We start from the raw sequence: 10,538 nt of genomic DNA on the forward strand, positions 1-10,538 counted from the left end.
ATAATTTAAATTAAACTATTTTTCAGTTCACTACTTCTTTCTTCTGCATATTTGAATCTGCTGTTGAATATCTCTAGTAAATTTTTTGTTTGAGCTGTTTTATTTTGGGCTCTAGAAATTTTATTTCATTCTCTTTTATAATTTATATAACTTATTATTGTTAGTACTGACTCATTCATGTGAGGTGTGATCAAAAAATATGGTGAACACATAATGTGATGTATAGATGATGTATTATAGAATTGTATAACTGAAATCTGTGTAACTTTACTAACAATTGTCACCCCAATAAACTTTAAATTAAAAAAAATATAATGAAAGTTTAAATAAAAAAAATATTACAGTAAAAGACACATTGTCATCAATCCCTCTCAAAATACACCCCCTCGCTTTGAACTCACTTATCCCATCATTTTTGCCACTTTCTGAAGCAGTTCTGGAAGTCCTATGTCATGTCTTTAGTTGTACGGTCATGGCTGCCTCAATGTCTTAAATCATTTTGACTTTGGGGAAGAGGCAAAAGTCACATGGTGCCAAATCCAGTGAATGAGGTGGATGAGGACACACTGTCATGTTTTTACTTGACAGAAATTGCCGTATACCAGAAGTGATGTGTGACATGGAGCATTGTCATGATGGAAAATGACTTACAGCACACTTTAAAACACACCTTCTCTCAACTGTAGCTCACACCCAACTGACTGCACCAAACAAGTTGAAACTTGTCACACACTGATACTAAGGTTTGACGTGCCACTTCCCGTATTGAAGATCCCTGCCTTTCTGTCGGATGACACTCAGCAGCAGCTTTCACCGTATTTTGTGATCATAATGGAAAGGCTCCATGTCACATATCGCTTCTGGTATGGCAATTTCTGTCAAATAAAAACATTATGGTGTGTCCTCATCCATCTTATTCACTGGATCTGGCACCATGCAACTTCTGGCTCTTCCCCAAAGTCAAAATGAGTCAGGACATTGAAGCAGCCACAACAGCACTCTTAAAGACTCTGACGCAAGAGGACTTCCAGAACTGCTTCAGAAAGTGGTAAGAACAATGGGATAAGTGTGTCCAAAGCCAGTGGGAGTATTTTGAGGGGGATTAATGACAATGTGTCTTTTACTGTAATAATTTTTTTTATTTGAACATCTACCATATGGTTTGATCACACTTCATACTTTGTTCTCCTGATATCCTTCAGTTCTTTCTTTGTAGTTTCTTTCAGTTCTTTGAGTATGTTTCATACAGTTCATTTAAAGTCTTTGTCTAGTATGTCTGATCTTTGGGATGGCTTTGTTCATTTCTCCTGTTTCTGTGAATGAGCTGTACTTTCTTGCTTTTTTATATGCTTTGTAATTTTTTTTGTTGAGAATCCAATGTTTTGAATATTGTAATGTGGAACTCTAGATCTCAGATTCTACTACCTCTCAGGGGTTGCTGTTGTTACTTGATGAATGCTGTAGCTGTCCCTTTGTTTAGTGACTTTTCCAAACTATTTTTTCAAAGACTACATTCCTTGTCATATGTGGTCCCTGGAGTGTCTATTGTGTTATCTCTGCAGTCAGCCAGTGACCTCACGAAGATTTTCTTAAATGCCTGGGTCCAATAAAAAAAAAAAAAAAAGAACAATGAAAAAAATGTATGTGTCTCTCTAAATTTCCTCTGACCAATGTGGTCCTCAGTCAGTGGAGACTGATATAATGGCCAGCCTCTGTACTGGCCCCTCAGCTCTCAAAAGCAAAGATTAAAATAGACAATTCCTTAAGCTTTATGAGGTCCAGTTTCTTCATCTGTAAAATGGTATAATAATTGTACATATAACTCATGGAGTTGTTTGGAAGATTAAATGAGGTAATATATATAATATTTGTTTTTGCATAGTCACCACATAAGCACTCTCTAAATCATAGCTGTCAGGAAATGGTGGACTTAACACTTTTGTAAACACTTTGCATACTTGCTTTAGATCTTTTTTCTTTTGAGAAATTTGATGTTAGTAATACAACTAAAGCCCTCCTCCATCACAATTTTTCTCTCTCTTCCTTCCTCCTCCCTCTCCAAAAGTAATTAAAAGTTGGTGTATATCTTCCCTGTGTATGCTTCTATAAACATATATTTATCCATAAAGAATATATAGTATCACCTCTGTATTAAATGGCATCAACTTTTTTGAAAAAAAAAAAATAGACAATTCCTGTTTTTGGAGGACAAAATCCCTCTTGCTTCAATTGGCACCAGCTAGCCACACCAGCATCGTGGGTGCTATTCCCATGGCTACCTGCCACAGGGCTTGGGGATAGGGATAAGGTTGGCAGTCACTAAGTGAAATACAAAATTTCAATAAATTTTTCTGCCTTTTTCATCAACCACTTCTCTGGATGTTACAAGTGTTCGTTTCATCTCTAGAATTCCACAGTAGTTGCTTTGGACACTTCTTGCCAACTTAGTAGTTTTTAGTGGAAAGATAAATTCCTGGAGCTTCCTTCTCAAGCAGCTTTTGTTATGTAACTCCTCTCTTACTTTCATGGGACTCTTGATGAAGAATAATCCAAAGCAATGCTTAGCAACTTAACCATAATCACTGTGTAAAGTCCTGGTGGAAATGGCACACCCAGTAATTTTCCCACTTAGTTGCTGTGAACCATAGAGGAACAAGTGGGAACCTGGAAGTTATATCAGGGTTTTAAAACAGCCCATGTGGATACACCACTTCTTTGTACTTTAGGACCTCCTGGGCCAGTAGAGAAATATGGTTTGAAGGCTATTGTGAAAATGTGGGTAGTGTGTTTTTTTTCCAGTTACATTAAATTTCCGAGGAAAACACCATTATTTAAGAACATTACATAGTGTGTGAAGAAAGGAAAAAAAAAAAACTACTGGGGGAAACAATCTCCTATTCTTGGGTAATAGGTTTGGAGTAAATCTACAATATGAGAAACATGCCATAAGGGACATCACTTAGAACAGCCCAACCGAGGTGCCCTGGAAGCTCTGGAAAGTACACATGATGAAAGGTGTGAAGCTTTCCTATTCCAGAGGAGCACTATTCTCTCCTGGGGCACATGTCCTAGTCACAAGCTTCTAGTGAGGAGGACATACTATCACACAAATGAAATTACAATCATCTCAAGTAAAACATGCCCATTTCTGGGAACTTCTCTTTAAAATAACCTCAAAAATGGATTCATTTGTGATGTTCATCAAATTTTCTAAGTTTTTAGTAAAATAAATATTAAAATAATATATTTTTAGTACACAATACTTATGTCTATCCACAAAATAAACTGCTGTTTTTATTTTCTGGTTATTAACAGGGCTTAGAGAGGTCAATTCCTGATCTAGGTCTAATAGAAAATGAATTTAAAATCTTATTAAAATGGGGAAAATTAGAGTTAATTGAATTGAACACTCTCATTTTATATTGAGACATAAAAATGCTAATTGAATAAGAATCCAATTTCATGTTTTATTAAGTAAGAACAACTTACTTCTTCAGTCATTCTGGTTTCATTATGAAGTATATTGTACATTCTAATGTATTAAAATCTAAATGATTTGTATAAAATTCCTATAAGTTGGAAATCACTCCTAAATGTAGTTCTTTCTTCCCAATAAATGTGTGTATGTTTAGATCTTACAAACTCTTTGGCACAGTCACAGCATATGCAGTAGATTATAATTTCAAAGCAATAACAGTAATAAGCATAAGAGAAGGCAGGAGAATAATGGTAGATTTAGGTTTTGCTGGTACATGCAAGGTCATTTTCTGAGATATTTTAAATAACATAGAAGCTCACTGTGGAGAAACAAACCAATGATTTTGTTAAATTTTGTAACCTAGTCAGCACTTTAGAGGGAAGAAATTTTGATAAAAACCATGTTGTATAAAATTTGGCTCCTGTATTCATTAAATCTTTTGATAGCAAGTATTTCACTTAAGAAGGAATATTTCTGAGGCAGTTATACACCTCACATGTGTGTCTTGATTTATTTCATGGACTGAAACATTTTATGTAACTTGATAAAAATTACATTAACTACAGAGAATTAAAAATATTATAATACAAAAATGCATTTCAGGTATGTGTAAAGTTTATGACTCAGCCTGTGCCATTTGGAATGTTTACAAAATTTTATGAAGAGATAATTATATAGATCAATACAGATATGTAGAAATTTACATGCATATACATACACACACACATGCATGTTTTAAATTTTCTTTGCACAGAATGGGGGAAATGTGAAATGTTAACTTTACTTAAAGAAAATCATAATTATTCCGTGGCTCTTGACAGCTCTGTAAAGACCTTGTTGGGCAGGGGGGCTGAGGTTAAGCCATGATGCGATATGAGTACTTGCTTCATGCCCGGTGGCTCTCGTGGTGCTCGCGGGGCGGGAGATGGGGATTCTCAGCTTGGATACTGATTTTCTATATATTGCGGATGGATTTCGTTCTCACTTTAAACATGCTGGGCAGGACACAGACTTGGTGTTGACAGGTCCATGGAGCTCACTGCAGCTCATTCTCTGAGAGCTGCCCCTTTGCTTTTTCCTCTGAGAGGTCACTGATTCCTGGAGCTGCCCCAGGAGCTGTCAACTTTAGGTAGGCTGTGCACTTCTGAAGCCTTTCTCTCCCTTGGATTTGCAGTTTCTTAAAGAGTCTGTGAATTTTCCATTCTTTGCATCATGTTGGTGTCCCAGATGGCCCCCAGTCTGAGCACAGCAGCCTCGCGGGGACCTCTTCTCGGGGACAAGTGTGCCTGAGGGACCAGGTAGCCACATGGATAGGACTTCCTTGTTGATCAATTGTGAGATCCAATGAACACACAAAATATTCCAGTGCTTTCAGGAAAACTTATGGGGGGAGGCTGACCAATGAGACCAGATTGTCTAATCCAGTTAGAACCAGGGGAAGTTCCTTCCTCATTGTCATATGGTTTACTTCTAAACATACCATGGTGTGACTTTCCCTTGCTCTGATGTGGCTTAAGGACATATTTTCAATACATTCACTATGAGGTGCCAAAAGATCACTAAGGCAGTTTGTGGAATGTGTTTTCTTTAGAGCTTCCTGGGCTCAGTATGGAGCAATTTTGTGTGAGGTGACTTGGAGATCCTAAGTGAGGCCTTTTTCTAAGAACTTTTATAGAGTGATAAGTGGATTTCTTTTTTTTTTAATTAAATTTATTGGGGTGACAATTGTTAGTAAAATTACATAGATTTCAGGTGTACAATTCTGTATTACATCATCTATAAATCCCATTGTGTGTTCATCACCCAGAGTCAGTTCTCCTTCCATCACCATATATTCGATCCCCCTTACCCTCATCTCCCACCCCCCGCCCGCCTTACCCTCTGGCAACCACTAAACTATTGTCTGTGTCTATGAGTTTCTGTTTCTCATTTGTTTGTCTTGTTCTTTTGTTGTTTTTGTTTTATATACCACATATCAGTGAAATCACATGGTTCTCTGCTTTTTCTGTCTGACTTGTTTCGCTCAGCATTACTCTCTCAAGATCCATCCATGTTGTCACAAATTGTTCCTATATCATCTTTTCTTACTGCCGAATAGTATTCCACTGTGTATATATACCACAACTTCTTTATCCATTCATCTATCGAAGGACATTTTGGTTGTTTCCATGTCTTGGCCACCGTAAACAAAGCTGCAATGAACATTGGAGCACACGTGTCTTTATCTCTAAATGTTTTCAGATTTTTTTGGTAGATACCCAGGAGAGGGATTGCTGATAAGTGGATTTCAGTAGAGAGTCAAACCACAAAGGGAGCTCAGGACAGGTTGTAGAGTAATGAGATGGAGTAAAAGCTGCCTGCTCTGCTGTTCCTCTCCCCCATGTTGTGGCTCTACCTTTTCTTGGTTTCATTCTCTGTTTTCTCTTTGCTCCTCTTTCTCCCTTTGGCTCCCTTTCTTCCTTTCACAAATTAAAGTGTAGCCTGTTTCTCCTGAGTCCTTTCCCGAAGCATTTGTGTTGCATTCAGGTATTTATTTCTTTTATAAATCAACAAAAAATTCTGATATAATTTGTTGAATGTAACTAAAAAGAACATGCAAAAATCATGCTTAAAAAAGAGCAGTACTTTCTACTTCATCAGAGAATCTAACAATTCATCCATCCATGGACACTTAGGTTGTTTGCATATTTTAGCTATTATGAATAGTGCTGTGGTGAACATGGGATGTAGATATCTTTTTGAATTAGTGTTTTCATATTCTTCAGGAAAATACTCAAAAGTGGGATTGCTGGGCCATAAGGTAGTTCTATTTTTAATTTTTTGAGGAACTTACAAGCCATTTTCTATAGTGGCTGCACCAATTTACAATCTCACCAAAAGAGCATGAGGGTTCCCTTTCCTCCACATCCTTGCCAACACTAGTTGTTTGTTGATTTATTGATAATTGCCATCTCACAGGTATGAGGTGATAGCTCACTGTGATTTTGATTTGCATTTCCTTGATGATTAGTGACATTGAGCATTTTTTTCATGTACCTGTTGGCCTTTTGTATGTCCTCTTTGGAGAAATGTCTATTTGGGTCCTCTACCCATTTTTAAATCAAGTTTGTTGTTGAGTTGTATGAGTTCTTTATGTGTTTTGGACATTAACCCCTTATTGGAAATGTCATTTACAAATATCTTCTTCCATCCAGTTGGTTGCCATCATACTCCCTTATTTCTCAGTATACTACAAAGCTATGGTAACCCAAACAGTGTGGTATTGGCAGGAAAACAGACACATAGACCAATGGAACAGAATTGAGAGCCCAGACATAAACCCACACATACATGGGCAGCTAGTTTATGACAAAGGAGCCAACAATATACAATGGAGAAAGGAATCTGTTCAATAAATGGTGTTGGGAAAACTGGACAGCCACATACAAAAGAATGAAACTAGACTGCTGTCTTACACCATGCACAAAATAACTCAAAGTGGTTTACAGACTTGAATGTAAGGCCTGAAACAATAAAATATGTAGAAGAAAACTTAGACACTAAGCTTCTGGGTTTTGGTCTTAGTGATGTTTTTGTAAATTTGACTCCAAAGGCAAGGGAACAAAAACAAAAATAAACAAATGGAATTACTCAAACTAAAAATCTTATGCACAGCGAAGAAAACCATCAACAGAACAAGAATCGGGTAATTTTTATGAACCATATAACAATAGTGTTTATGAAGTAGTTTCACAAAGGTAACTCAGCCAAAAGCCAGGATCTAGAGCTAAAGAAGAAGAGGTGTTTGGGGCGTTGGTCAGCCCCCATCTCCCTGCCCCAGAAGATGCTCACTGACTCAAAAGTCTAGCCGTGCTTCAGAAGACAGAAGTCAGAACCTGGGATGGGTGATACATTTTAAATTTCTTTTTCATTCAGGGGCTACGAGGTCATACAAGCTGGGTCCCTGCTTGGGACTAAGTAGCATTGATGACGTATGAGTTTTTGAATGATGCCCCAGTGAGATGAATCCTGAGGTAAGTCATCACGAGGAACTCATTAGTCTTGATAAATAAGCCATTTTACTGGTTCCTGTCTTATTTTCCCGAAGCAAATAGCTTAGTTATTTTTGCTCATTATCAGTGTTCATCGCAGGGACACGAACACATTTTTGATTCATTCTTCAGCCTGTGTCACCTTGTAATATGTGCATCTCATTACATGTGTCACAGTTATACACTTACATTATGTGTCTTTTTCATGCCATGAAAAATGAATGGTACGTTAATAAATATGTTGCCTGGTAGCAATTTTAAAGCAAATATTAATGTGAAATGGATACTATAATGACAAAACAAAAATCTCCAAAACCGGCATTGAAGCCCTGCGTCATGACCAGAAAACAGGGTACCTGGGAGATTTCTGGTGGTGGGGCTGTGGGGTGTAATAGTAGGAGCCAGTTTTGTGATGGAGGTGAATGCAGCATGCTGACCATTCCTGTAAGGATGCTATATGTGGTCTGAGGTGGCTGCTCCCCTCACCGCAGGCCAGTGTGGGACACCCAGTTGACTGCTGTAGGCCTCAGGGGTCAGCAGGTGCATTCACGCTCGTTTTCCTGAAATCCGTGTGTCATCGCCCAAAGGCTTTCAGGTTGTGTAAACTCTGCTGAACCATGTCGTGTTCTCAGGAGCAAACACAGAAAGACCATTCAGTTAGCTAATGACATTCATCAAATGCTTGTTTTGTAGGGCCCCATGCCAGGCCCTAAGAACTACCTACGACCACAGAGATATCCTGTGGTTCCTGAGAGCCAGGCTCCAGATTTAGTTCCACGGCAAAAACTATAGGAGGAAAATAGGCTAATAATGCAGTTTCTGTGCTTAGATTTATTTTCAGAATCAAATGTTATTTATTTTCTCTTGACAAATTGGGCCTGTCTCTTGCAGACTCCGGTCGGCAGGACAGTGATCAGGACTTGACTCCTGGAGAGTGAAGAGCAGCTGGGAGAACGAGCCTGGGGAAGAGAAGACATATGCAGTCAGTACAGGTGTCTTAGGCGTCTGAGAAGCTGTCGGACAGACAATGGTTTGGTGGTTGCCAGAGGGTAAGGGGGGTGGGGGGTGGGGGTTGGGAGATGAGGGTAAGGGGGATCGAATATATGGTGATGGAAGGAGAACTGACTCTGGGTGATGAACACACAATGGGATTTATAGATGATGTAATACAGAATTGTACACCTGAAATCTATGTAATTTTACTAATAATTGTCACCCCAATAAATTTAATAATAAAAAAAGAAGCTGTCGGGTGGGAAAGGATGAGACCGACTCTGGAAGCAGGCATGCGCATCGAGGATGCTTCCAGGAAGCAGCTCGGGTGGAAGGACATCCCTGAACATGTGAGTTGTGCATAAACCGGTGATGAGTTCTAAAACATCACAAGTGTATTCAGGAGGAATTTGTGCACCAGTTGACTCAGGGACATTTGGGTTGTATGATTCTTGGATATAAAAATTCCGCTTTACACAGAATCAGTTTTGTTTATCACAGTCAGTCACAATAGCAAAGCAGATATCCTGACATTCAAATGTAAGTGTGGCTCCCAGGACCCCTGGGACCGGGTCTCTGCTGATCTCCACACATGCCCAATATAATACTCCCTCTCTCTCCAGCAGTCTGCCTTCCTGCTGACAGCAGACTCCTGTTTTGGGCTCAGAGCTCTCACACATGCTGGTCCCTCTGCCCACACTCCCTTCCTTGCAACTGTCCTTGCGTTAACTGTACATCTCCATGTAAACGTCTCTCTTTCCTAAGAAAGCCATCCTTGACACAGAGGGTCCACTCCCCGGTCAGAGGTCTGCAGGGTACTGTGCACAGCTGACCTCGAACATGGGTTTGGACTTAGAAGGGCCATTTATTTGAAGATATTTTCTAATAAGTATGCACAGTACTGTAGATGTATTTTGTCTCCCTGTGATTTTCTTAATGACAACTTCTTTGCTGTAGCTTACTTTCTTGTAACAATATAGTTTACAATACATATAACATACAAAGTTGTGTTAATTGACTGTTTATGTTATCGGTAAGGCTACTAGTTATGTGTAAAACAGTTACACGTGGCTCTCTGACTGCATGGGGTAGGTGCTCCAGTCCCGCGTTGTTCACAGGTCACCTGTCCTTCCTTCTGTAAGAATCCTCACATGCTTGAGCAGGACTTGTTCACTGTCTGTCTTTCCTACAGAATTTGGATCTTTACAAGAGTGAAACGTCTCTGGTCCGTGGCCGTGTCATCACTTTCTTAGCACAGTCTGAACACAAGGTTTCTGATTAAACATATTTGCTGGATGAATGCCATCCAGGGTGTTTGAAAATGCTTGTGTATATTGACATGGGGTTTACTTTTAAATTTTCAAGAACTCCTGCATTTTGTGTGTTACCACAGTGTATCCAAGAGGGTAAGATAAGCTGTGAAAATTTAGGAATTGGAAAGCCTTCAAATATTTTGAGTTTTGTGTCTTGACAATGTTGCAAGGTTTCTTTCACATGGCGATGCCTTCAGGTCCATGAAAGAGCTGTCCCCACACTTTGCACAACTCTTCACCACATAGGAACGCCAATGTGGGTCAGAACTGCCAGGTTTGGGCAGAGCAAGCCTACGAGGAAAGGACGTGCTAATGGTGAGAAAATGTGGTAAAGAGAAAAGGCAAAAAATTGTTTTGCACACAATTTTACTTGGTTTACTTTTCCGATGAAGTGAGGATTTAGGGTTACTACCCCACCTGCCCTCGCTCCTCACCCCAAACTCTAGTGACCTGTTAACGCTGTCCCCGCCCCCACAGCCCCCATCTGGCTGTGCCGACTGTCCCCATGAAGGTGCAAGCCCGTGGTTGGTGGCTACACAGAGGAAGCACACAGCCCATTCTGTGTGTGATTTCAGGGTTACCACGCACAGAGGCCTTTAGGGGCCGCTTGTCCAGGGAAGAGCTGGCAATGCAGCTATGACCTCTCCTGTAGCAGCTGCCACTGTCCTGGGAACGTCAGACTCAACCAGTGGCTTTATTGGTGAAATGAGAAGAAGAAAGCAC

The 10,538-nt window shown here is 39.6% G+C and overlaps 1 long non-coding RNA gene across 2 annotated transcripts in view; it reads left to right on the top strand.

The window, feature by feature from the left end:
- The window catches only part of LOC109438844 (uncharacterized), a 139,221-nt gene extending 130,673 nt beyond the window's left edge, over positions 1–8,548 (top strand). For both annotated transcript variants that reach the window (XR_012495635.1, XR_012495642.1), the window contains 2 exons: positions 7,394–7,491; positions 8,401–8,548. This is a non-coding gene — a long non-coding RNA (uncharacterized LOC109438844). The remainder of the gene's footprint in view (positions 1–7,393; positions 7,492–8,400) is intronic.
- The last annotated feature ends 1,990 nt before the right edge of the window (positions 8,549–10,538 follow it).

The sequence above is a fragment of the Rhinolophus sinicus genome, linkage group LG04, assembly GCF_036562045.2.
Source record: "Rhinolophus sinicus isolate RSC01 linkage group LG04, ASM3656204v1, whole genome shotgun sequence".
NCBI lineage: Eukaryota > Metazoa > Chordata > Mammalia > Chiroptera > Rhinolophidae > Rhinolophus > Rhinolophus sinicus.